Raw genomic sequence first — 24,395 nt, forward strand, 5'->3', positions numbered from 1 at the left:
CAGGAAAATACACGGCTGCTATCCGCCCAGTTTACGGCCCAGCAGGAGTCCACTCAAGCACAGGTGGCTGCCTTGCAGGAGGCCGTACAGCAGCTGGCTCAGGGACAAGCGCAAGCGGTCGTTGCCGTTAGCAACCCAGTGTCTGTTAGAGCCAGCCATTTTTTGCAGAAACTAACACCCAGCGATGACGTGGAAGCCTTTCTTACCACCTTTGAAAGGATAGCAGAGAGAGAAGCGTGGCCCCGGGACCAATGGGCCGGCATTATATCGCCTTTTCTCACTTGTGACCCGCAAAAGGCCTATTTTGACCTCCCAGCTGAGCACATCAAAGACTATGAACGTCTAAAAGCGGAAATCCTGGCCCGCCTGGGAGTGACCACAGCTGTCCGGGCTCAGAGGGTGCATCGCTGGCGGTACAAATCGGACCAACCACCCAGGTCCCAGATGCATGAACTAATTCAGTTAGTTAAAAAATGGCTGCAGCCAGAAAAGTTGTCAGGTCCACAAATGGTGGAACGAGTGGTGATGGACCGGTACCTACGGTCCCTACAAGATGACCTACAGCGCTGGGTAAGCCATGGAAACCCTACTAATGCTGACCAGCTGATCGAGCTGGTTGAACGGTATACCGTGGTGGAGGACCTGCTTGGGCCTGCCAAGCGTCGAGAACCCACGCCAAGGACACCCAGACCAGCCACCAACCTGAGGAGAGAAGCCTTGCCAGATGTTGGCGTCCGCAGGTTTACACCATCTGCCCTAGAACCACGGAGGTCGGTTCCTGTACCAAAGATGGGAGACATACAATGTTGGCGATGTCGGTCCTGGGGGCATACCCGGGCACAATGCCCACTGCAGGAGGAGCCTATGGAGTGCGGAACTGGTCGGAGAAGCTCCTTCTATGTGCGAAGTGTGTGTACCACTCATCTTGACCTGGCTGCAGGACGGTTTGAGTGTGAAGTGTGGGTGAACCACCTTCCTGCCAGGGCCCTACTGGACTCCGGTAGCATGGTAACATTAGTACATGCCAGGGTACTTGGGAGGCTTAGACCAGTGACTAAAACTCTTCGGGTGGTATGCATTCATGGGGATACCAAGGAGTACCCCTTGGTTCCGGTGACTGTCTCTTATGGCCATGCCTCAGTTACACAGGAGGTCGGGGTGGTAAACAGTTTAATTCATGACATCATAGTGGGGCGGGACTGTCCACTATTTCTGGAGCTATGGAACGAGGTGCAAATGGCACCACCAGGGGAACTGGGGGCACTGGGCCTGGAAGGGACAGGGTCCGAGGGGTCCGGAGCTGAAATACACCCCTCTGATATAGAAATACCTACCATTGATAATGAAGTCGCAGGGAATGCTAATGTGGAGGATAATGCCCCTGACCCAGGTCTTAAACCCGGGTTGATCTCTGAGGTGGGGGAGGTCTTCCCATTACAAGTCATGCTGGGGGAGGATGACGAGGAGCTCTCCCCAGTTGAGGAGGATGAAGGGGAAACATCCTCAAGGCCAGTACATCCAGATCTAGACGTGTCCAGAGGTGCATTTGGTACCGCCCAATTACGGGACCCTGCCTTGGTCAATGCTCGAGAGCAGGTTTCTGTTGTTGATGGGGTCCCACAAATGCCAGATGCAGACCAGAGGTTCCCTCACTTTGCGTTGAAGGGGGACTTACTGTATCGAGTGGCTGAGAGCCGAGGGGAAACTATAGAGCAGTTGCTGGTTCCCCAACCGTATAGGCGGATGCTCCTCGATCTAGCCCACAACGATGCACTGGGAGGACACCTGGGGGCGGAGAAAACAGAGGCCAGGATAAACGACCGGTTTTACTGGCCAGGGTTGAAGGCCGAGGTTAAAAGATACTGTGCGTCTTGTCCCATTTGCCAGTTAACCGCCCCAGTGCCACACTATAGAAACCCTCTGGTGCCCTTGCCGATTATCGAAGTCCCGTTTGAACGGATCGCTATGGATCTGGTGGGACCCCTGGTAAAGTCGGCACGGGGCCACCAATACATATTGGTCATCCTAGATTACGCAACTAGGTATCCAGAAGCTGTCCCTTTGAGGAAAGCCTCCTCTAAGGCCATCGCCAGGGAGTTGTTTCAAATGTTCTCACGAACTGGGTTCCCCAAAGAGATCCTGACAGACCAGGGTACCCCTTTTATGTCAAAGGTAATGGCGGACTTGTGCAAATTGTTTCAAATTAAGCAGTTGCGGACGTCTGTCTACCACCCACAGACCGATGGCCTAGTCGAAAGATTCAATAAAACCTTAAAATCCATGTTGAGAAGAGTAGTCCAGAAAGATGGGAAGGATTGGGATATGTTACTCCCTGCCCTGTTATTTGCTATCCGGGAGGTCCCGCAAGCATCCACAGGTTTTTCGCCATTTGAATTAGTGTATGGACGAAGGCCCCGGGGGTTACTCGATCTGGTAAAAGAGACATGGGAAAGTGAGTCCTCACCACACAAAACGGTGGTAGAGCATATCTCTCAAATGCGAGAGAGGGTGGCTAAGGTGATGCCACTGGTGAAGGAGCACATGCAGAAGGCCCAGGATGCCCAAAGAAGAGTGTATAACAGGTCGGCTAAAATTAGACAGCTCCAAGTAGGAGACCGGGTGGCTGTTCTAATACCCACGGTAGAGAGCAAATTTTTGGCCAAATGGCAGGGCCCATTTGAGGTAGTAGAGAAATTCGGTGAGGTGGACTACAAGGTACACCAGCCAGGGAAAAGAAAACCATACCAGATCTATCACATCAATTTGTTGAAACCCTGGAGAGACAGAGAACAAGTGTCAGCGGTAGTAGGGGTACAGTCAGGGGACCATGCAGGGATCGACTTGGTGCAGGTTGCTTCTACCCTGACTAGACCTCAAACCCAGCAAACAAAAGAGTTTCTACAAAAAAATAGAGATATGTTTTCAGAGTTGCCCGGTCGCACCAACGTCATCGAGCATGACATTGTGACCGAGCCCAATGTAAAAATCAGGTTAAAGCCTTACCGTATCCCAGAAGCTCATAGGGTGGCAGTGTCCGAAGAGGTTAAAAGAATGTTCGAGCTTGGAGTCATTGAAGAGTCGCAGAGCGAATGGTCAAGTCCAATTGTGTTGGTACCCAAGCCCAACGGCACCCTCCGCTTCTGCAACGACTTCAGAAAGCTTAATGAAGTCTCCAAGTTCGACGCATATCCCATGCCACGAGTAGATGAGCTAATTGAAAGGTTGGGGCCTGCCAGGTACATTACCACGCTAGACCTCACAAAAGGGTACTGGCAGATTCCCCTGACTAAGGAAGCCAGGGAGAAGACAGCCTTCTCTACCCCAGAAGGCCACTTCCAATATAAGAGGATGCCATTTGGTCTACACTCAGCCCCGGCCACGTTCCAAAGGGCCATGGACAAAACTCTGCGTCCACACCAACGGTACGCTTCTGTCTACCTAGATGACATAGTCATCTTCAGCACTGATTGGGAGTCCCACCTTCCCCGGGTTCAGGCAGTCGTAGACTCCTTAAGAAGAGCAGGGTTCACCATCAACCCCGAGAAGTGTGCCATTGGGATGGAGGAAGTAAAATACCTAGGGTATATTGTGGGTAGAGGGCTGGTGAAGCCCCAAATGAGTAAGGTGGAGGCCATACAGGACTGGCCCCGTCCCCTAACCAAGAAGCAGGTCAGAGCGTTTTTGGGCATAGTTGGCTATTATAGGAGGTTTGTTCCCAACTTTGCCACTGTTGCTGCACCACTGACCGACCTGACCAGAGGCAGAAAGTCAGTGATGATAAAGTGGAACGCCGAGGCCGAGACGGCTTTTCAAATGCTTAAGACAGCTTTGTGCCAAGATCCGGTGCTTGTAGCTCCAGATTTTACAAAAGATTTTGTAGTACAGACAGATGCTTCAAGCGAAGGGTTAGGAGCGGTCCTGTCTCAGGAAATCAATGGGGAGGAGCACCCTGTGGTCTTTCTTAGTAGGAAGCTGACGGCAGCTGAAAGAAACTATGCGGTGGTGGAGCGGGAGTGTCTGGCCATCAAGTGGGCTCTAGACTCCCTGCGATATTTCCTCCTGGGCAGAAAGTTCCGCTTGGTGTCAGACCATGCTCCGCTTACCTGGATGAGACAGAATAAACACAGCAATGCCAGGGTAACAAGGTGGTTCCTTTCTCTCCAGGAGTTCAATTTCATGGTAGAGCACAGACCCGGGAGACAGCATCAGAATGCCGATGCCCTCTCCCGAGTCCATTGTATGGTGTCTACTGTTGCCTCCAACACCTCCGCGTTGAGGCAGAGGGGGGGGATATGTACAGGACACCGGGGGTGGGTCCTGGACGGGTGCTATACGGCACCACTGTTTGGACTATGGTCCATTTAAATAGAGGTAGAAGGTTCAGGGGGTCACCCAGAAGTGGGTGAAAAGTTCCAGGCAGGCGCTAATTCAGAGAGGACTGGCTCGCAGTCTTCTCTATCTTAGTAAAGTAGTTTGGGGCCTGGAATTTTGGAGGCTCCAAAGTGTTATTTGGGTGGGATGAAGCCTCCACTCCTAAACCCTGGAAGCCAGCGCACAAGGGGTTAAGATCTCACAGACAACCACCCATTAAAGCAGGAAGTGATGCTGGAGGGAGGGGGTGAGTTGGGAGAGTGCACCTGTGAGGACAAGGTGGAAGTCTGCTAGCTGCTCAGAGAGGACTTTTGAGTAGTTTGGAAGTGAAGCTGTGTCTGCAGGGAAGGTCTGGAGGACTTCTTACTAAAAACGTATGTGCCTTTCTTTTGGTTGTTTTTCTGAAGAAAGACTTTTTCCTAATTTATGCTGGAAACAAGCAGGACTTTTGTTGTGACATTTTGGATGCTGAAGTAAAGCTTTATTTTGTTTTGTTTGGTCACCAATAAAGACCCTTTGCTTTACTGACACGGTTTTACGCACTTGTCTCGCGGAGCTTAAAGACCCCCAAAGTTTACACCATGTTATAAGGGAAAATAATACAATCTACACAACCTTGAACCCAAACCTGAACTTCTGTGAAGAAGTTCGGGTCTGGGTACCACATTCAGTTTTTTATCACGCGCGTGCAAAACACATTGCACCCGCGCGATAAAAACTGAACAACGGAACGCAATCGCAGTCAAAACACCGGGACGCATCCGGACCTAATCCGGACACGCTCGTCTGCAAGGGGCCTAATAGCAAGCGTTAAAAAAGTCATACGCATCACAAAATAGTGCAAATCAAACCGTCATCTCATCCCGCAAAAATGATACCCTACCTAAGACAATCACCCAAAAAATTTAAAAACAATGGCTCTCAGACTATGGAGACACTAAAACATGATTTTTTTTGTTTCAAAAATTATATTATTGTGTAAAACTTAAATAAATAAAAAAAAGTATATATATTAGGCATTGACATGTCCATAACAACCTTACGTGACAAAAATTGTAATACCAAGCAATCAGTCATCTCATTCCGCAAAAAATGAGGCCCTAACTAAGACAATCCCCCAAAAAATAAAAAAAATATAGCACTCAGAATATGGAGACACTAAAACATGATTTTTTTTTTAGAAATAAGAATTTATGTGGCGCACAGGACCAACTATGGCCAATAGAGGTGCTGACAGTAAGGCTCCATTCACACATCCGCAATTCCATTATGCATTTTGCGGAACGGAATTGCGGACCCATACATTCGTGCGGCCCCGATCCGGAGTTGCGGACCCGCACTTCCGGGTTCGCAATTCCGATCCTGAAAAAAATAGAACATGTCCTATTCTTGTCCGCAATAGCGGACAAGGATAGGCATATTCTCTTAGTGCCGGCAATGTGCGGTCCGCAAAATGAGGAACGCACATTGTCGCTGTCCGTGTTTTGCGGATCCGTGGATCCACAAAACACACATGGATGTGTGAATGAACCCTAAAGGGGACTCACCCTGTCCACTTAAAAATGTGTATGTAAAATCTAGAAAAAACTGGGCACTCTCAGGATGCTGGAACCATCTTGTAATTTAAGATATATAAATAAATAAATATAAATAAATAATGGACAACAAGTACAATAAATATTCAACCTAAAATATATGTTGGCTAAAACGTCCAGAGTAATATAGCAGCAATCAATCAAATAGCAACATATAAATACCAATATTAGAATAGTTGAGTGAATTATCACTTGACCCCTAAAGGAACATCAAACATAATCCAGTCCATACATCGATATAACTGCTAGTATGACTATAGCAATACTATGGCTGCGTCAAGATCAGGGCCATCTTTAACAAGGGGCAAAAGGGGTAGCTGCCCCGGGCCCAGATGCTCCTGGGGGGCCCAAGGCAGCTGCCTCTTGAGCCCTGCTAGCCACTGCCCCGGGTGTCAGGCTGTCAGCTACACAGGGGGTGCTGCCATGCCATGCCTGCCAGCACTCCAGGCAGCGAACTGTGAGAGCTGTGATTCTCTAGGACCTTAGATGACATCATGACCATGTGACCAGTAACCTAGCAATATTACTGGTCACATGGCTATGAGGTCATCAAGGTCCTTTCCACCAGGAGTGTTGCTGTAGAAGTTTGCCTTAACTGTGGAGCTTTTTTTTTGTGAAGATTACATCAGAAAAAGGTGACAGGGGCTGTTATGCTAATATACTGTATACTACTGTATAGTGGGGTGCTGTATAGTGATGGGGCCTGTATACTGTGGGGGCTGTATACTGTGGGGGCCTGTATACTGTAGGGGGCTGTATACTGTGGGTGCTGTATATTGTGGAGTGCTATACTGCTGTACTGTATACTGTGGGGGGCTGTATACTGTATACTGTGGGTGCTGTATATTGCTGTATATTGTGGAGTGCTATACTGCTGTACTGTATACTGTGGGGGGCTGTATACTCTGGGGGGCTGTATACTGTATACTGTGGGTGCTGTATATTGTGGAGTGCTATACTTCTGTACTGTATAGTGTGGGGGGCTATATAGTGTGGGGTGCTGTATCGTGTGTTGTTTGGGGTGCTGTATACGGTGAGGTGCTATACTGCTCTACTGTATACTGTGAGGTGTTGTATACTGTGGGGTGCTGTATACTGTGGGCTGCTATACTGCTCTACTATATACTGTGGGGTACTGTATAGTGTGGGGTGCTATACTGCATACTGTGTGGTGCTGTATACTATAGGGTGCTATACTGCACACTGTGGGGTGCTGTCACCGCCAGTCCTATGAGAAGGTCTGTTAGACGTTCTTCTCTACCTCTTGCATGACGTTCTTTGTTTTGGTTTCACTTTGTCATCTCCTTTCCTTCTCCCAGCTGTCACCTATTTTCACTAATTGTCTCCCTTTATATTCCCTCCCATACTGCCTCACTTTGCGGTTTATACTTCTTTCTGGATGAGTTGTTCACTGCTGGATGCTGCTACTGCTGATTCCTCAGATAAGTGTTTTTCCTTTATTTGTGTTTCCTTGCTGGCTTGATTCTAGGTGACCCTGACTCCGTCCGTATTAAGTGCAGGGAGCCGGTGGTCATGTCCCCTCACTATTATAGGGTTTTGAGGTGTCACACAGTATGAGGTACGTGGACATGCAATCGTCTACCATAAAGACCTTTGCATGGGCATATCAGTCAGGGAGAGCTCTAGGGGTTTTATAGGGCTCACCCATATGCTCCTTAGTTTGGGATCAAGCCAGTCGGATGTTTATTTATAAGTTCCAGCTTTCTGCAACACCATCCGGGACATTATAAACCGCCATAACCGTCTTAAGCATGGATCCGGTTTCAGCCTTGATTGACCGCATGCAAGGTCTTTCGCAGGAGGAATCAGATCTCCGTAAAACTGTGTCTCAGTTTCAGGTGACCGGTTCTGCTGGCGTTCATGGAGTTTGTTCCGAGCCTAAGATCTCGCTTCCGGATACGTTCTCCGGGGGTAGTGAGAATTTTGTTCGCTTTAGAGAGGCTTGCAAACTCCATTTTCGCCTACTTCCCCATTCCTCTGGTGATAAGAAGCAGAGGGTGGGGATCATCATCTCGCTGCTCAGGGATAACGCTCAGTCTTGGGCCTTTTCGCTGCCGGTGGGGGCACGGCCCCTCCGATCGGTGGATGAATTTTTTGTAGCCCTGGGGCAGATATATGATGACCGGGATCGTATTGCTCTGGCTGAATCTAAACTGCGTCTTTTATGCCAGGGTAAACAGTCCGCAGAGATATATTGTTCTGAATTTCGGAGATGGGCAGCTGATACTGGTTGGAATGATGCTGCACTCCGAAGTCAATTTTGCCATGGTCTTTCGGAAAGATTGAAAGATGCACTTGCTTTTCATGAGAGACCAGCCTCGTTAGAATCTGCCATGTCTCTAGCTGTTCGTATTGACAGGCATCTTAGAGAGAGAGAGGAGTCTACTCCTTCCTGTCATATTCAGTCCAAGGACAGTGGGGCTATCTCATTCAGTGCACAGGGGTCTCAGTCTCTCTCAATCCCCTCTGAGGAGGCCAAGCAGCAGGGTTTGCTTGCCTCTGATAGTAGAGGATTCAGCTCTCAGAGGAGGGTTTGTTTCTGTTGTGGGGGTATAAATCATTTGGCTAATGTTTGCCCCTCTAGGACATTCATGAAGTTTTCTGAGGGTAATAAAAGAAAAAGAAAAAAACCCTCTAAAAACTTTCCATTTGCTACTATTGGCAAGGTTGATGCGGAAATTGAAGGTTTGCCGTTTACTTATAGTTCCCATTTTCTCCTACCTGCCAGGGTGGCGCTAGACAGCAAGAACATTGTTTGTGAGATTTTTGTAGATAGTGGAGCAGCTGTCAATCTCATTGATAATCAATTTGCTATAACGCATGGTTTCCAGGTATGCACTTTGGAAAAGGATATACCTGTTTTTGCTATCGATTCCGCTCCACTTTCTCAAAGATCATTAAAGGGCATAGTTCACAATATCCGTTTGACTGTGGGTGACGCTCATGTTGAGGATATGTCATGTTTCGTCTTAAGCGGATTACCTACTCCTCTAGTGTTGGGGCTACCCTGGCTCACTAAACATAACCCCAAGCAAGGCAAATAAATGGTTGGAGTGAGTTTTGCAGAGAGAATTGCCTCACGGCATCTCTTTCAGAGGTTTCTACCAAGACGGTGCCATCTTTTCTCTCAGAATTTTCGGATGTGGTGTCCAGGAGTTGCCCCCGCACCGGGAGTACGACTGCCCTATTAATCTCATCCCAGGCGCCAAACTGCCAAAATCACGTTTATACAATCTCTCCCAACCTGAAAGAGTCGATATGCGTACTTATATCTCTGAGAGCATGGTTTTTTTTTTTGTTAAGAAAAAAGATGGTTCTTTAAGACCTTGTCTGGATTTCAGGGAGCTGAACCATATCACGATTCGTGACCCATATCCGCTTCCTCTGATCCCGGACCTGTTTAACCAGATTGTTGGGGCTAAGGTTTTTTCTAAGTTGGATTTAAGAGGGGCATGCAACCTAGTAAGGGTCAGGGAAGGGGACGAATGGAAGACGGCCTTCAATACCCCTGAGGGTCATTTCGAGAATTTGGTTATGCCCTTTGGTTTGATGAATGCTCCGGCCGTCTTCCAACATTTTGTGAACAGCATTTTTTATCATTTAACCTCTTCAGGACATAGGGCGTACAGGTACGCCATTATGTCCTGGTACTTAAGGACACAGGGCGTACCTGTACGTCCTGTGTATTTCCGATCACCGCCGTGCAGCGGGCGGTGATCGGAAGCCGGTGCCTGCTCAAATCATTGAGCAGGCATTTCGGCTAAATGCCCGGGGGGGACCCGTGACCCCCCCCATGTCGGCGATTGCCGCAAACCGCAGGTCAATTCAGAACTGCGGTTTGCGGCTTTTATCTATTGCGGCGGCGGCGGGCGGTGCCATCGGGTCCCCATGGGGCTGTGCGGGGGACCCGATGGCATGGAAGGCAGCGCAATGCCTTCCTGAGGCATCTGCGTTGCCTTCCGGTGACGAGCCTGTGAGATCCAGCCCCCTGGATCTCACAGGCCTCGGAATCTGTATGAGTAATACACACAGTATTACTCATACAGCCAATGCATTCCAATACAGAAGTATTGGAATGAATTGTAAAGGATTAGACCCCCAAAAGTTCAAGTCCCAAAGTGGGACAAAAAATTAAATGAAAAAAAAAGTTGAAAAAATAAAGTTTTCCCCCCAAAAAATTAAAAGTTTCAATTAAAAATAAGCAAAAATGTAATTTTCCCCAAATAAAGTTTAAAAAATTGGTTAAAAATAGGGGGGGAAATAAAAGTATACATATTAGGTATCACCGCGTTCGTATCGACCGGCTCTATAAACATATCACATGACCTAACCCCTCAGATGAACACCGTAAAAAAAGAAAAAAACTGTGCTAAAGAAACAATTTTTTTTGTTTGAAAAAAGCTGTTATTGTGTAAAACTTACATAAATAAAAAAAAGTATACATATTAGGTATCGCCGCGTCCGTATCGACCAGCTCTATAAAAATATCACATGACCTAACCCCTCAGCAGAACACCGTAAAAAATAAAAAAATAAAAACTGTGCTAAATAAACCATTTTTTGTCACCTTACATCACAAAAAGTGTAATAGCAAGCGATCAAAAAGCCATATGCACCCCAAAATAGTGCCAATCAAACCGTCATCTCATCTCGCAAAAAAATGAGACCCTACCTAAGATAATTGCCCAAAAACTGAAAAAACTATGGCTCTCAGACTATGGAGACACTAAAACATGATTTTTTTTTGTTTCAAAAATGATATTATTGTGTAAAACTTACATAAATAAAAAAAAAGTATACATATTAGGTATCGCCGCGTCCGTATCGACCGGCTCTATAAAAATATCACATGACCTAACCCCTCAGATGAACACCGTAAAAAATAAAAAATAAAAACTGTGCTAAAAAAACAGTTTTTGTCACCTTACATCACAAAAAGTGTAATAGCAAGCGATCAAAAAGTCACACGCACCCCAAAATAGTGCCAATAAAACCGTCATCTCATCCAGCAAAAATCATATCCTACCCAAGGTAATCACCCAAAAACTGAAAAAATTATGGCTCTCAGACTATGGAAACACTAAAACATTATATTTTTTGCTTCAAAAATGAAATCATTGTGTAAAACTTACATAAATAAAAAAAAAGGATACATATTAGGTATCGCCGTGTCCGTGACAACCTGGTCTATAAAAATACCACATGATCTAACCTGTCAGATGAATGTTGTAAATAACAGAAAATTAAAACGGTGCCAAAACAGCTATTTCTTGTTATCTTGCCTCACAAAAAGGTTAATATAGAGCAACCAAAAATCATTGTACCCTAAACTAGTACCAAAAAAACTTCCACCCTATCCCGTAGTTTCTAAAATGGGGTCACTTTTTTGGGGTTTCTACTCTAGGGGTGCATCAGGGGGGCTTCAAATGGGACATGGTGTAAAAAAAAACAGTCCAGCAAAATCTGCCTTCCAAAAACTGTATGGCATTCCTTTCCTTCTGCACCCTGCCGTGTGCCCGTACAGCAGTTTAAGACCACATATGGGGTGTTTCTGTAAACTACAGAATCTGGGCAATAAATATTGAGTTTTGTTTGGCTGTTAACCCTTGCTTTGTTTCCGGAAAAAATGGATTAAAATGGAAAATGTGGCAAAAAATTAAAATTCTGAAATTTCATCTCCATTTGCCAATGACTCTTGTGGAACACCTAAAGGGTTAATGATGTTTGTAAAATCTGTTTTGAATACCTTGAGGGGTGTAGTTTCTTAGATGCGGTACATTTATGGAGATTCTACTCTAGGGTTGCATCAGGGGGGCTTCAAATGGGACATGGTGTAAAAAAAAACAGTCCAGCAAAATATGCCTTTCAAAAACCGTATGGCATTCCTTTACTTCTGCGCCCTGCCGTGTGCCCGTACAGTAGTTTACGACCACATATGGGGTGTTTCTGTAAACTACAGAATCAGGGCCATAAATATTGACTTTTGTTTGGCTGTTAACCCTTGCTTTGTAAAAGGAAAAAAAATATTAAAAAGGAAAATCTGCCAAAAAAGTGAAATTCTGAAATTGTATCTCTATTTTCCATTAATTTTAAATACCTTGAGGGGTGTTGTTTCTAGAATGGGGTCATTTTTGGGTGGTTTCTATTATGTAAGCCTCGCAAAGTGACTTCAGACCTGAACTGGTCCCTAAAAATTTGGTTTTTGAAAATTTCTGAAAAATTTCAAGATTTGCTTCTAAATTTCTAAGCCTTGTAACATCCCCAAAAATCTTTTTGGCGCATATGGGTTTCATCCGCAGTTTGGGACATTCTCTGGAGAGGGGTCTTCTGGTTTACCTGATGAGGAGAGATTTTCCTCGTCTTTGTCATTTATTTGGCAAAAGATTCAGGGTAATCTGAAGAGGATGAGTGAGATATATAAGCGTGTGGCGGATAAGAGACGTGTGCCTGGTCCGGACCTGAATGTGGGTGATCTGGTGTGGTTGTCTACAAAGAATATCAAACTGAAGGTTCCCTCCTGGAAGTTGGGTCCTAAGTTTATTGGGCCTTACAAGATCTTTACTGTCATCAATCCCGTTGCCTTCCGTTTTGATCTTCCTCAGACTTGGAAGATCCATAATGTTTTTCACAGGTCCCTATTAAAACCTTATGTCCAACCCACTGTACCCTCCTCTTTGCCTCCTCCTCTGATTGTTGTTGATGGTAATCTTGAATTTCAGGTCTTGTGGATTGTGGATTCTCGCATTATCCGCGGTTCTCTCCAGAACCTCGTTCATTGGGAGGGTTATGGTCCTGAGGAGAGGATGTGGGTCCCAGTGGCGGACATTAAGGCCACTCGTCTCATTAGGGCTTTCCATAGGTCTCATCCTGAGAAGGTGGGCTCTGAGTGTCCGGAGTCCACCCATAGAGGGAGGGGTATTGTCACCGCCAGTCCTGTGAGAAGGTCTGTTAGACATTCTTCTCTACCTCTTGCATTACGTTCTTTGTTTTGGTTTCACTTTGTCATCTCCTTTCCTTCTCCCAGCTGTCACCTATTTACACTAATTGTCTCCCTTTATATTCCCTCCCATACTGCCTCACTTTGCGGTTTATACTTCTTTCTGGATGAGTTGTTCACTGCTGGATGCTGCTATTGCTGATTCCTCAGATAAGTGTTTTTCCTTTATTTGTGTTTCCTTGCTGGCTTGATTCTAGGTGACCCTGACTCCGTCCGTATTAAGTGCAGGGAGCCGGTGGTCATGTCCCCTCACTATTATAGGGTTTTCAGGTGTCACACAGTATGAGGTACGCGGACATGCAATCGTCTACCATAAAGACCTTTGCATGGGCATAGCAGTCAGGGAGAGCTCTAGGGGTTTTATAGGGCTCACCCATATGCTCCTTAGTTTGGGATCAAGCCAGTCGGATGTTTATTTATAAGTTCCGGCTTTCTGCAACACCACCCGTGACAGGTGCTGGGGTGCACTGTAACACTAGGGTGAGACGAGCCCTGGTCTCCTTCCTGCAGAGCGGTGCTCACTTCCAGCCTGAGCCCAGCTGCCCAGAGCACTGATCCTGAGCCGCTGGAGTCTTCAGAACTGGAAGTATTTACAGTCATTCACTGTACTCTACCAGATCAGATGTGTGGATTTTTTGTGTGTGTGTTGTGGTGGAGGGCGTGATTGCCTGCTAAGGTGTGGGAAGGCGGGATCCAGGGGGCCCAAGTAAATTTTTGCCCAGGGTCCAATCAATATTAAAGACGGCCCTGGTCAAGATGATGCGATCGCAATATAATGCAAAAGTTGTAGGGTAATCGCACTCACTTATTGCTGACTTGAAGTATTGTGGTAATGTCTTATTGCAGTTTTACTGATCTTATGTTCCACAACAATGTAGTGCTGGAAATGATATCCACTTGAAGCGGTATCCCGCTCTATTAGAGTAGCAGCGGCATCCCGCTGAACTCCTCTACTCTGTTGGTTTAAATGTTGTAAATATATGTCGGCATAAACTTGGAATAATCCTACCTTATGCCTCGATTCCACCCCAATGTTGCTCTGGACGGAGGTCCGGTATTGATGTGGGCCGATGTCCTACAGGCGATGTCCGTCTAGTCTCCCACGTTGGCAGTGTTGTTTGACACGTGTGGCCCTTCCTTATGGTGTCGGGTCATGCGCTGTAACTTTCCACTCTCCACTCACGTGGCGGACGGTCCTGCAATGGGGATTTGGCACAGGATTTGGCTTCTTGGATGATCACAAGTATGGGGTCCTCTCTCACCAGACGCGTTTCGGGGTATCTATGACCCCTTCCTCCTAAGGGGATTTGGCACAGGATTTTCATATGGCTTCTGGATGATCACAAGTATGGGGTCCTCTCTTACCAGACGCGTTTCGGGGTATCTATGACCCCTTAGGAGGAAGGGGTCATAGATACCCCGAAACGCGTCTGGTGAGAGAGGACCCCATACTTGTGATCATCCAAGAAGCCATACGAAAATCCTGTGCCAAATCCCCATTGCAGGACCGTCCGCCTCATGAGTGGAGAGTGGAAAGTTACAGTGCATGACCCGACACCATAAGGAAGGGCCACACGTGTCAAACAAGTAGACGGACATCGCCTGTAGGACATCGGTCCACATCAATACCGGACCTCCGTCCAAAGCGACATTGGGGTGGAATCGAGGCATACGGTAGGATTATTCCAAGTTTATGGCGGCATATATTTACAACATTTAAACCGACAGTAGAGGAGTTCAGCGGGACGCCGCTGCTACTCTAATAGAGCGGGATACCGCTTCAAGTGGATATCATTTCCAGCACTACATTGTTGTGGAACATAAGATCAGTAAAACTGCAATAAGACATTACCACAATACTTCAAGTCAGCAATAAGTGAGTGCGATTACTCTACAACTTTTGCATTATATTGGGATCGCATCATCTTGACGCAGCCATAGTATTGCTATAGTCATACTAGCAGTTATATCAATGTTTGGACTGGATTATGTTTGAAGTTCCTTTAGGGGTCAAGTGATAATTCACTCAACTATTCTAATATTAGTATTTATATGTTGCCATTTGATTGATTGCTGCTATATTACTCTGGACTTTTTAGCCAACATATATTTTTGGTCGAATATTTATTGTACTTGTTGTCCATTATTTATTTATATTTATTTATTTATTTATATATCTATTAAATTACAAGATGGTTCCAGCATCCTGAGAGTGCCCAGTTTTTTCTAGATTTGACATGATTTTTTTTTGTTTAAAAAATGCTGTTATTGTGTAAAACGTAAATAACTAAATAAAAATTATACATATTAGGTATCACCACGTCCATAAGAACCTGTTGTATAAAAATATCACATGACCTAACCCCTTAGGTGAACACCGTAAAAAAATTGGTTTGTCAAAAAAGCCATTTTTAGTCACCTTACATTTACAAAAAGTGTAATAGCAAGTGATCAAAAAGTCATATGCACCCTAAAATAGTACCAATCAAACCGTCATCTCATACCGAAAAAAATTAGCCCCTACACTGTCTAAGTTCTAGGCTTGACAGTGGTGAATCAATGGATGTCGTATATCTGGACTTCTCCAAAGCATTTGACACTGTACCACATAAAAGGTTAGTATATAAAATGAGAATGCTTGGACTGGGAGAAAACGGCTGCATGTGGGTAAGTAACTGGCTCAATGACAGAAAACAGAAGGTGGTTATTAACAGTACACACTCAGATTGGGTCACTGTCACTAGCGGAGTACCTCAGGGGTCAGTATTGGGTGCGATTCTCTTTAATATATTTATAAATGATCTTGTAGAAGGCTTGCACAGTAAAATATCAATTTTTGCAGATGACACTAAACTGTGTAAAGTAATTAACACTGAAGAGGACAATATACAGCTACAGATGGATCTGGATAGATTAAAGGCTTGGGCAGAGAAGTGGCAGATGAGTTTTAACACTGACAAATGTAAGGTTATGCACAAGGGAATAAAATGCAAATCACCCGTACACACTAAATGGTAAAACACTCGGTAACACCAACATGGAAAAGGACCTAAAAATTTTAATAAACAGCAAACTAAGCAGTAAAAACCAGTGTCAGGCAGCTGCTGCCAAGGCCAATAAGATAATGGGTAGCATCAAAAGGGGCATAGATGCCCGTAATGAGAACATAGTCCTACCACTTTACAAATCACTAGTCAGACCACACATGGAGTACTGTGTACAGTTCTGGGCTCCTGTGAACAAGGCAGACACAGCAGAGCTGGAGAGGGTTCAGAGGAGGGCAACTAAAGTAATAAATGGAATGGGGCAACTCCAGTACCCTGAAAGATTATCAACATTAGGGTTATTCACTTTAGAAAAAAGACGACTGAGGGGATATCTAATTACTATGTATAAATATATCAGGGGACAGTACAGAGATCTCTCCCATCATCTATTTTTCCCCAGGACTGTGACTGTGACGAGGGGACACCCTCTGCGTATGGTGGACAGAAGGTTTGTACACAAACATAGAAAAGGATTCTTTATGGTAAGAGCAGTGAGACTATTTAACTCTCTGCCTGAGGAGGTGGTGATGGTGAGTACAATAAAAGAATTCAAGAGGGGCTTGGATAAATTTCTGGAGTGTAATAATATTGCAGGCTATAGCTACTAGAGAGGGGTCGTTGATCCCGGGAGTTATTCTGATTGCCTGATTGGAGTCGGGAAGGAATTTTTTCCCCCTTAAGTGGGGAAAATTGGCTTCTACCTCAGAGTTTTTTTTTTGCCTTCCTCTGGATCAACTTGCAGGATAACAGACCGAACTGGATGGACAAATGTCTTTTTTCGGCAACTTAAAATTATGTTACTATGTTACATAAGACAGTCGCCCAAAAAAATAAAAAAAAATATGGCTTTCAGAATAAGGAGACACAATTTTTTTTTAAAAAAATGCTTTATTATGTAAAACTGAAACAAACAACCAAAAGAATTTGTCATATTTTGTATTGTCTCCGTAACAACTTGCTCTATAAAAATACCACATGATCTAACCTGTCAGATAAACATTGTATATGACAAAAAATAAAAACGGTACCAAAACAGAATTTTTTTTGTTACCTTGCCTCACAAAAAGTGTAATATAGAGCAACCAAAAATCATATGTACCCTAAAATATTACCAACAAAACTGCCACCTTATCCCGTAGTTTCAAAAATGGGGTCATTTGTTGGAGTTTCTACTCTAGGGGTGCATCAGGGGGTCTTCAAATGTGACATGGCAGCTTAAAATTATCCCAGTGAAATCTGCCTTCCAAAACCCATATAGCGTACCCTTCCTTCTGTGCAATGCCGTGTGCCCGTACAGCCATTTACGAATACATATGGAGTGTTTCTGTAAACTACATAATTAGGGCAATAAATATTGAGTTTTGGTTGGCTGTTAACCCTTGCTTTGTTAGTGGATAAAAATTGATTAAAATGGAAAATCTGCCAAAAAAGTGAAATTCTGACATTTCATGTCCATTTTCCATTAATTCTTGTGGAACACCTAAAGAGTTAACAAAGTTTGTAAAATCAGTTTTGAATACCTTTAGGGGTGTAGTTTCTAAAATGGGGTCACTTTTTGGAGTTTGTACTCTAGGGGTGCATCAGGGGGTCTTCAAATGTGACATGGCAGCTTAAAATTATTCCGGTGAAATCTGCTTTCCAAAAACCACATGGCGTTCCTTTCCTTCTGCGCCTTGCCATGTGCCCGTACAGCAGTTTACGACCACATATGGGGTGTTTCTGTAAACTACAGAATCAGGGCAATAAATATAGAGTTTTGTTTGGCTGTTAACCCTTGCTTTGTTAGTGGAATTTTTTTTATTAAAATGGAAAATCTGCCCATTTCATCAAAATTTTCCATTAATTCTTGTGGAACACCTAAAGGGTTGACAATGTTTGTAAAATCAGTTTTGAATACCTTGAGGGGTGTAGTTTCTAAAATGGGGTCATTTTTGGGTGGTTTCTATTATGTAAGCCTCACAAAGTGACTTGAGACCTGAACTAATCCTTAAAAAGTGGGTTTTGGAAATGTTCTGAAAAATTTCAAGATTTGCTTCTAAACTTCTAAGCCTTCTAACGTCCCAAAAAAATAAAATGGCATTCACAAAATAATCCAAACATGAAGTAGACATATGGGTAATGTAAAGTAATAAATATTTTTTGAGTTATTACTATCTATTATAAAAGTAGAGAAATTGAAATTAGTAAATTTGCAAATTTTTCCAAATTTTGGGTAAATTTGGTATTTTTTTTATAAATAAAAATGAAATTTTTAAAATCTATTTTACCACTGTCATGAAGTAAAATATGTGACAAGAAAAATATCTCAGAATGGCCTGGATAAGTAAAAGCGTTTCAAAGTTATTACCACATAAAATGACACATGTCAGATTTGCTAAAAATGGCCTGAAAAATGGCTGGGTCCATAAGGCCTCATGCACACGACAGTGTTTTTTCACTGTCAGTGATTTGGCTTCAGTGGTCCGTGTCCGATTTTGCTTCAGTTGTGTTTCCTTGTGTCTTCCTTTTTTTTTGTCTGACAGGGGAAAAAATAGGAAGGTTAATAAAAAGTGTAATTTTATTGCACCAAGGTCTTGTATAAAAAAACGGACATGGACATGGATGACATACCAGTTGTGCATCCGTTTTTTTTTCTACAGACCCATTGACTTGAATGGGTCCGTCCTGCGTTTTCCACTGACAAGAATAGGACAGGTTAGATTTTTTTGACGGACTGGAATCACGGATCACGGACGCGGAGAAAAAACGGACGACTATCAGTTTTTTTTCACAGCTCCATAGAAATGAATGGGACCGCCGATAAACTGTGAAAAATGACGGAACGAACGTGGATGCACACAACGGTCGTGTGCATGAGGCCTAAGGGGTTAATATTCACTGATTTATATTGTTATTACATTTATTCTCAGAGGGCTTTTCTACCCCATTGCCCTGTATTTTATGCATGGAAATATCCATCTCTATTTTAACTGGTCAGTGTGGTATTTACTGTTTAACCCAGGAAATTTAATCTTTAATATCAGGCATTATGAATATCTTTAGTTTTTCTTCTGTATATTCAATAGTGTAATCCATCATCACTTTATTGTTTATATATTTTGAATAGAAAAAGATTTTAAAATAAAATTTGGTTGGGATGTATATGCAGCCCCCACTAGGACCCATTTCAAAGTGCTGTTACTCCTAATGTGTGGGGGCTAGCTGTGTGATCGTGGTCTTGTTTAAAGCTTAGATTATAAATTATATAATCTATGTAATAATTTACATAACAAGCCTTGGCTGACTCTCTAGTTGTTGCCCAGCCATAAGTAGAAAGAAGGACCTATGATATACGTCTTTGCAGGTTAATTAAATAACAGCATATAATAATAGAATATAATTGTAGCATTCAGCATTTAGCATATGAAGGTTATTTGCAGGTCTTCAGACATACCATGTAGATCAGTGGGTGTCCATAAGCCCCCAATATAATTCCTCATCAACAAAGGAAGGTAAAGTGTGTCGTTCACCACAGAGCTTATCTGCTACATCAGTCAGAGAAGCTTCTTTGCCTGTTGACAGCCACAGAATATTACCTTATTCTGACATCTTTTTAGAGGATTTAGACATTTCTCCCATGGTAGGACCTGATGTGTGGTTGGCCCTATGTGGCAAAGCAACACCCACTAACTGCAGCCAAAGGGTGCACAACAGTACTGCAAAATTGTACGACCATTGGCAGTTGTAGGTGCGCATACCAGCTGTAACATGAGAAAATATTCTACAGTTTTCAAACATGCACCTGGATTTGAAAACTTTTATAATTGCAAGTAATTAAAAATATATTATACAAAAATAAGGTTACTTAATGTAACTGTGTAGCACCACCTGCTGTATGTTCTTTTCCTCATCTCTCTGTCCACCTTGCTGAGGTAGATACATATACATAGTTCCATTCTTCAATTGCCACCAACGTTATCTTCTCTGTGAAAGTTACAAGGCGACAGCTCCAGCGCATAAGAGATACCCACCTAAGGGCCCTTTCACACTTGCGTTCTTTTCTTCCGGCATAGAGTTCCGTCGTCGGGGCTCTATGCCGGAAGAATCCTGATCAGGATTATCCCCATGCATTCTGAATGGAGATAAATCCGTTCAGGATGCATCAGGATGCCTTCAGTTCCGGAACGGAACGTTTTTGGGCCGGAGAAAATACCGCAGCATGCTGCGCTTTTTGCTCCGGCCAAAAATCCGGAACACTTGCCGCAAGGCCGGATCCGGAATTAATGCCCATTGAAAGGCATTAATCCGGATACGGCCTTAAGCTAAACGTCGTTTCGGCGCATTGCCGGATCCGACGTTTAGCTTTTTCTGAATGGTTACCATGGCTGCCAAGACGCTAAAGTCCTGGCAGCCATGGTAAAGTGTAGTGGGGAGCGGGGGAGCAGTATACTTACCGTCCGTGCGGCTCCCCGGGCGCTCCAGAGTGACGTCAGGGCGCCTCACGCTCATGGATGACGTGATCGCATGGACACGTCATCCATGCGCATGGGGCGCTCTGACGTCATTCTGGAGCTCCCCGGGAGCCGCACGGACTGTAAGTATACTGCTCACCCGCTCCCCACTACTACTATGGCAACCAGGACTTTAATAGCGTCCTGGCTGCCATAGTAACACTGAACGCATTTTGAAGACGGATCCGTCTTCAAATGCTTTTAGTTCACTTGCGTTTTTCCGGATCCGGCGTGTAATTCCGGCAAATGGAGTACACGCCGGATCCGGACAACGCAAGTGTGAAAGAGCCCTAAGAAAGAATACGCCCCCAGAGCAGCCAGCTTGAAATTCATTTAGCAGAGCAATTGGAGCAATGAATCTCTGGATCCATGTGAGGTACAGGGCTGGTTCTAGCTTTGTTAGAAAGAGATTGTTATGTACTATGAGGCATATCTAAAACATCAGTCTTAATGAAGCCCTAATCTGGGGGTGAATCTGCCGAAGAGGCGCAGGCCTCTGCATAACTTCAGCGCATTTAGCGCCGGTTCTAAATGTAAGACCGCGCCTGAGCCTGGTTGTTAGGACATAACAGTATGGAATGTAGAGGTATAAAAACACCACATCAAGGAATCTGAAAACAAAATCCCATTGATTTATATGGCTTTTCATTTAACAATAAAAAGGTTTGGCCTAGAAATTTCTCTTAAATTGGTCAATTAGCTTTTTGCACCGCCCCACAAATCTTGACATTGCAGACAATCCATTAAGTGAATTTCAATATATCACAATATATGCCCATTAAATGTGTGTCACACACTATTATTCATGCAGAATACCATGTATTTAAAGCTTCTGACTTGTTATAATGGCAATGTTATCTTTTAGGCCATAAAACCACAGGCTTGATGTATAGGACAATCTAGAGTGGTTCAATGAGGTTTTTTCTTTATTTGGCATTAGATGAGCTGTAAATGGAAAGTCCCATGCTGTGTTATGTATATGACTTGTCTATGACCTCTTTATAAGGTTTTGGGACAGGCAATCAAATTAGCATGTGATACCAAGTAGATTTATGACAGATCTCCTTCCATATTCCTATTTCTGACATTCACATGATTCATTCAAATAGGTAATTTTATAAAAAGGCACTAAAATGTTAGTGACCTTATTCCAAGTCCTGGCAACTGTGATATTTTGTAAAATGGCTGAATCTTTGTGCTGCATATATGCTGCTGCTATTCACTATGTGATTTAAAAGAATTAAAGTTTGTTTACGAGATTCTGCTGATAGGTGGAGGTCTGACAGCCGCTGACCATCTGTTTGAGAAGGCAGCGGTGCTCGCAGTAGCGCCATGGACTTCTCTCTGCTTTCCCTAGGCCGAGTGACGGCATGTACATGTGTCACGTGGCCTAGGAGCAGCTCAGCCTCATTGAAGAGAAAGGGGCTGAGTGCCATACCAAGTACAGCCGCTATACAATATATGGTGGTGTGCTTGGTAAGTTGCGAGAAGGCAACGGCGCTCACAGGAGCGCCGGTGTCTTCTCAAACAGCTGATTGGCAGGAGTCGCGGGTGTCGGACCCAGAGAATAGGTCATCAGTTTAAAAATCTCTGAAAACCCTTTTAAATAATTTTACTGATATTTGACCTGAATAATACAAAACAGCTTAAAATGGTTTGAAGATAGCAATCGTTTTGAACAAATAAGGAATAACAGTCAGTATTGTAATTATTGACATGGGATCCACTTATCGTAAAATTTTGACGGGGCTCCTGATCAGTTTCAATCATCTGCTCACAAACTGACCCAGTACTTGCTGCAGAATTGGGAAAATGAAAATATCATGCCCTATTCCCAGTCTCTTAGTAACAAAGACTTGATACTACTAGATCCAATAATCTGTAGCAGAACTGGCAGAATCAGTAAATGTGGTATTTTGCTACCTAAGAAAAACTGCAAGATTTTACTTACATACAGTAAAATAAGTGGTAAGGAATACAACAGGAGATTTGCAAATCCAAATATCTAAATGTAATGTAACAGTAGTCAACGGCTAACATTATAAGGATATAGTGGATTTCTACAAATGGAAGAGAGAGAAACATGAAACAGCACTTCAAACATTTTGCTGCAAATGCTTAACCCCTTACAGCCGGTTCAGACCTGAGCGTACCGACCTGAGCGCTCTGTATGCGCGATTCTCCGGCGTCTCACATACGCGGCTCCGGAAGTATGCGAACGCCTATTGTCGCGCGTTCCCGGAAGTCTATGTACGGGAACGCGCGACAATACGCCCCAAAGAAGCTCCTGAACTTCTTGGGGCGTTGGGCGTTTTACAGCGCGATCGTACGCGCTGTAAAACGCTCAGGTGAGAACCATGCCGATAGGGAAGCATTGGTTTCTCCTTGTTGAGCGTTTTACAGCGCGTAGGAACGCGCTGTAAAACGCTCAGGTGTGAACCCAGCATTAGTGACAATGCAATTCTTTTGATTGTCGAATTCCAAGAGCAGTAACTTTGATGTAGCTGTATGAGGGCTTGTTTTTTGCAGGACAAGTTGTAATTTTTAATGAAGGGAATGGGGAGTCAGCATCACCACCACAAGATTTTTATGTTACAAATCTTGCAGCGTTCATTTTTTTAGAATAAATAACATAATAACTTTATTTACTGGGACAATACTGTGCTGGCACCGTTCCTCTTCACCCTCTACACTGCAGACTTCGCCATCAACTCCCCAGGCTGCCACCTACAGAAGTTCTCTGATGACTCTGCCATAGTCGGCCTTATCACAGGTAAGGACGACCCAGAGTACAGACAGGGGACACAGGATTTTGTGGACTGGTGTCAGCGGAACCAGCTCCAGATCAACGCGGGCAAAACCAAGGAGCTGGTGGTGGATTTCCGCAGACACAGGCCCTCTGCTTTGGTTCCAGTGAATATACAGGGAACGGACATTGAGGTGGTGTTCTCTTATAAGTACCTGGGTACAGGGCCGGACTGGCCTGCCGGGATACCGGGAACAAGCCTGAGAGCCGCAAGGCCGCGGCCCTGGCGACAAGTGGGGGGCAGAGCAGGAGATGAGCGCCTCCATTGCGGAAGCGCTCATCTCCATAGTCATCTGTATTGCCGACCTCAGGACGGCAATACAGATGCCTGTGCTGCGGCAGAGGAGGGAGAGGTGTGTCCCCTCCTGTTCCTCTGATAGGCTGCCAGCACTAAGCCGGCAGCCTATCAGAGGCCGGTGCAGGCGACGCGATGACGTCATCGCGTCGCCTGAGCCGTATAGCGAGGGACACAGACGGAAGAGGCGGCCTGCATCGCATCGCATTGCTGGAGGTAAGTATAAGTGTATTCTTTTTTTTTTTTTTTTTATATAGGCACATGATAATGGGGGGACTACTGGGCTGGGCTGGCACATGATAATGGGGGGACTACTGGGCTGGCACATGATAATGGGGGGACTACTGGGCTGGGCTGGCACATGATAATGGGGGGACTACTGGGCTGGGCTGGCACATGATAAGGGGGGCTACTGGGCTGGCACATAAGGGGGGACTACTGGGCTGGGCTGGCACATGATAAGGGGGGCTACTGGGCTGGCACATAAGGGGGGACTACTGGGCTGGGCTGGCACATGATAAGGGGGGCTACTGGGCTGGCACATGATAAGGGGGGACTACTGGGCTGGCACATGATAAGGGGGGCTACTGGCACATAGGGAGGCTACTGGCACATGATAAGGGGGGCTACTGGCACATGATAAGGGGGGCTACTGGCCCATAAGGGGGGCTACTGGCACATGATATGGGGGCACTCTGGCTATGGGGGCACTCTGGCTACTGGCACATGATAATGGGGGGGCTCTGGCTACTGGCACATGATATGGGGGGCTC

The sequence above is a fragment of the Bufo bufo genome, chromosome 2 (assembly GCF_905171765.1).
Source record: "Bufo bufo chromosome 2, aBufBuf1.1, whole genome shotgun sequence".
NCBI lineage: Eukaryota > Metazoa > Chordata > Amphibia > Anura > Bufonidae > Bufo > Bufo bufo.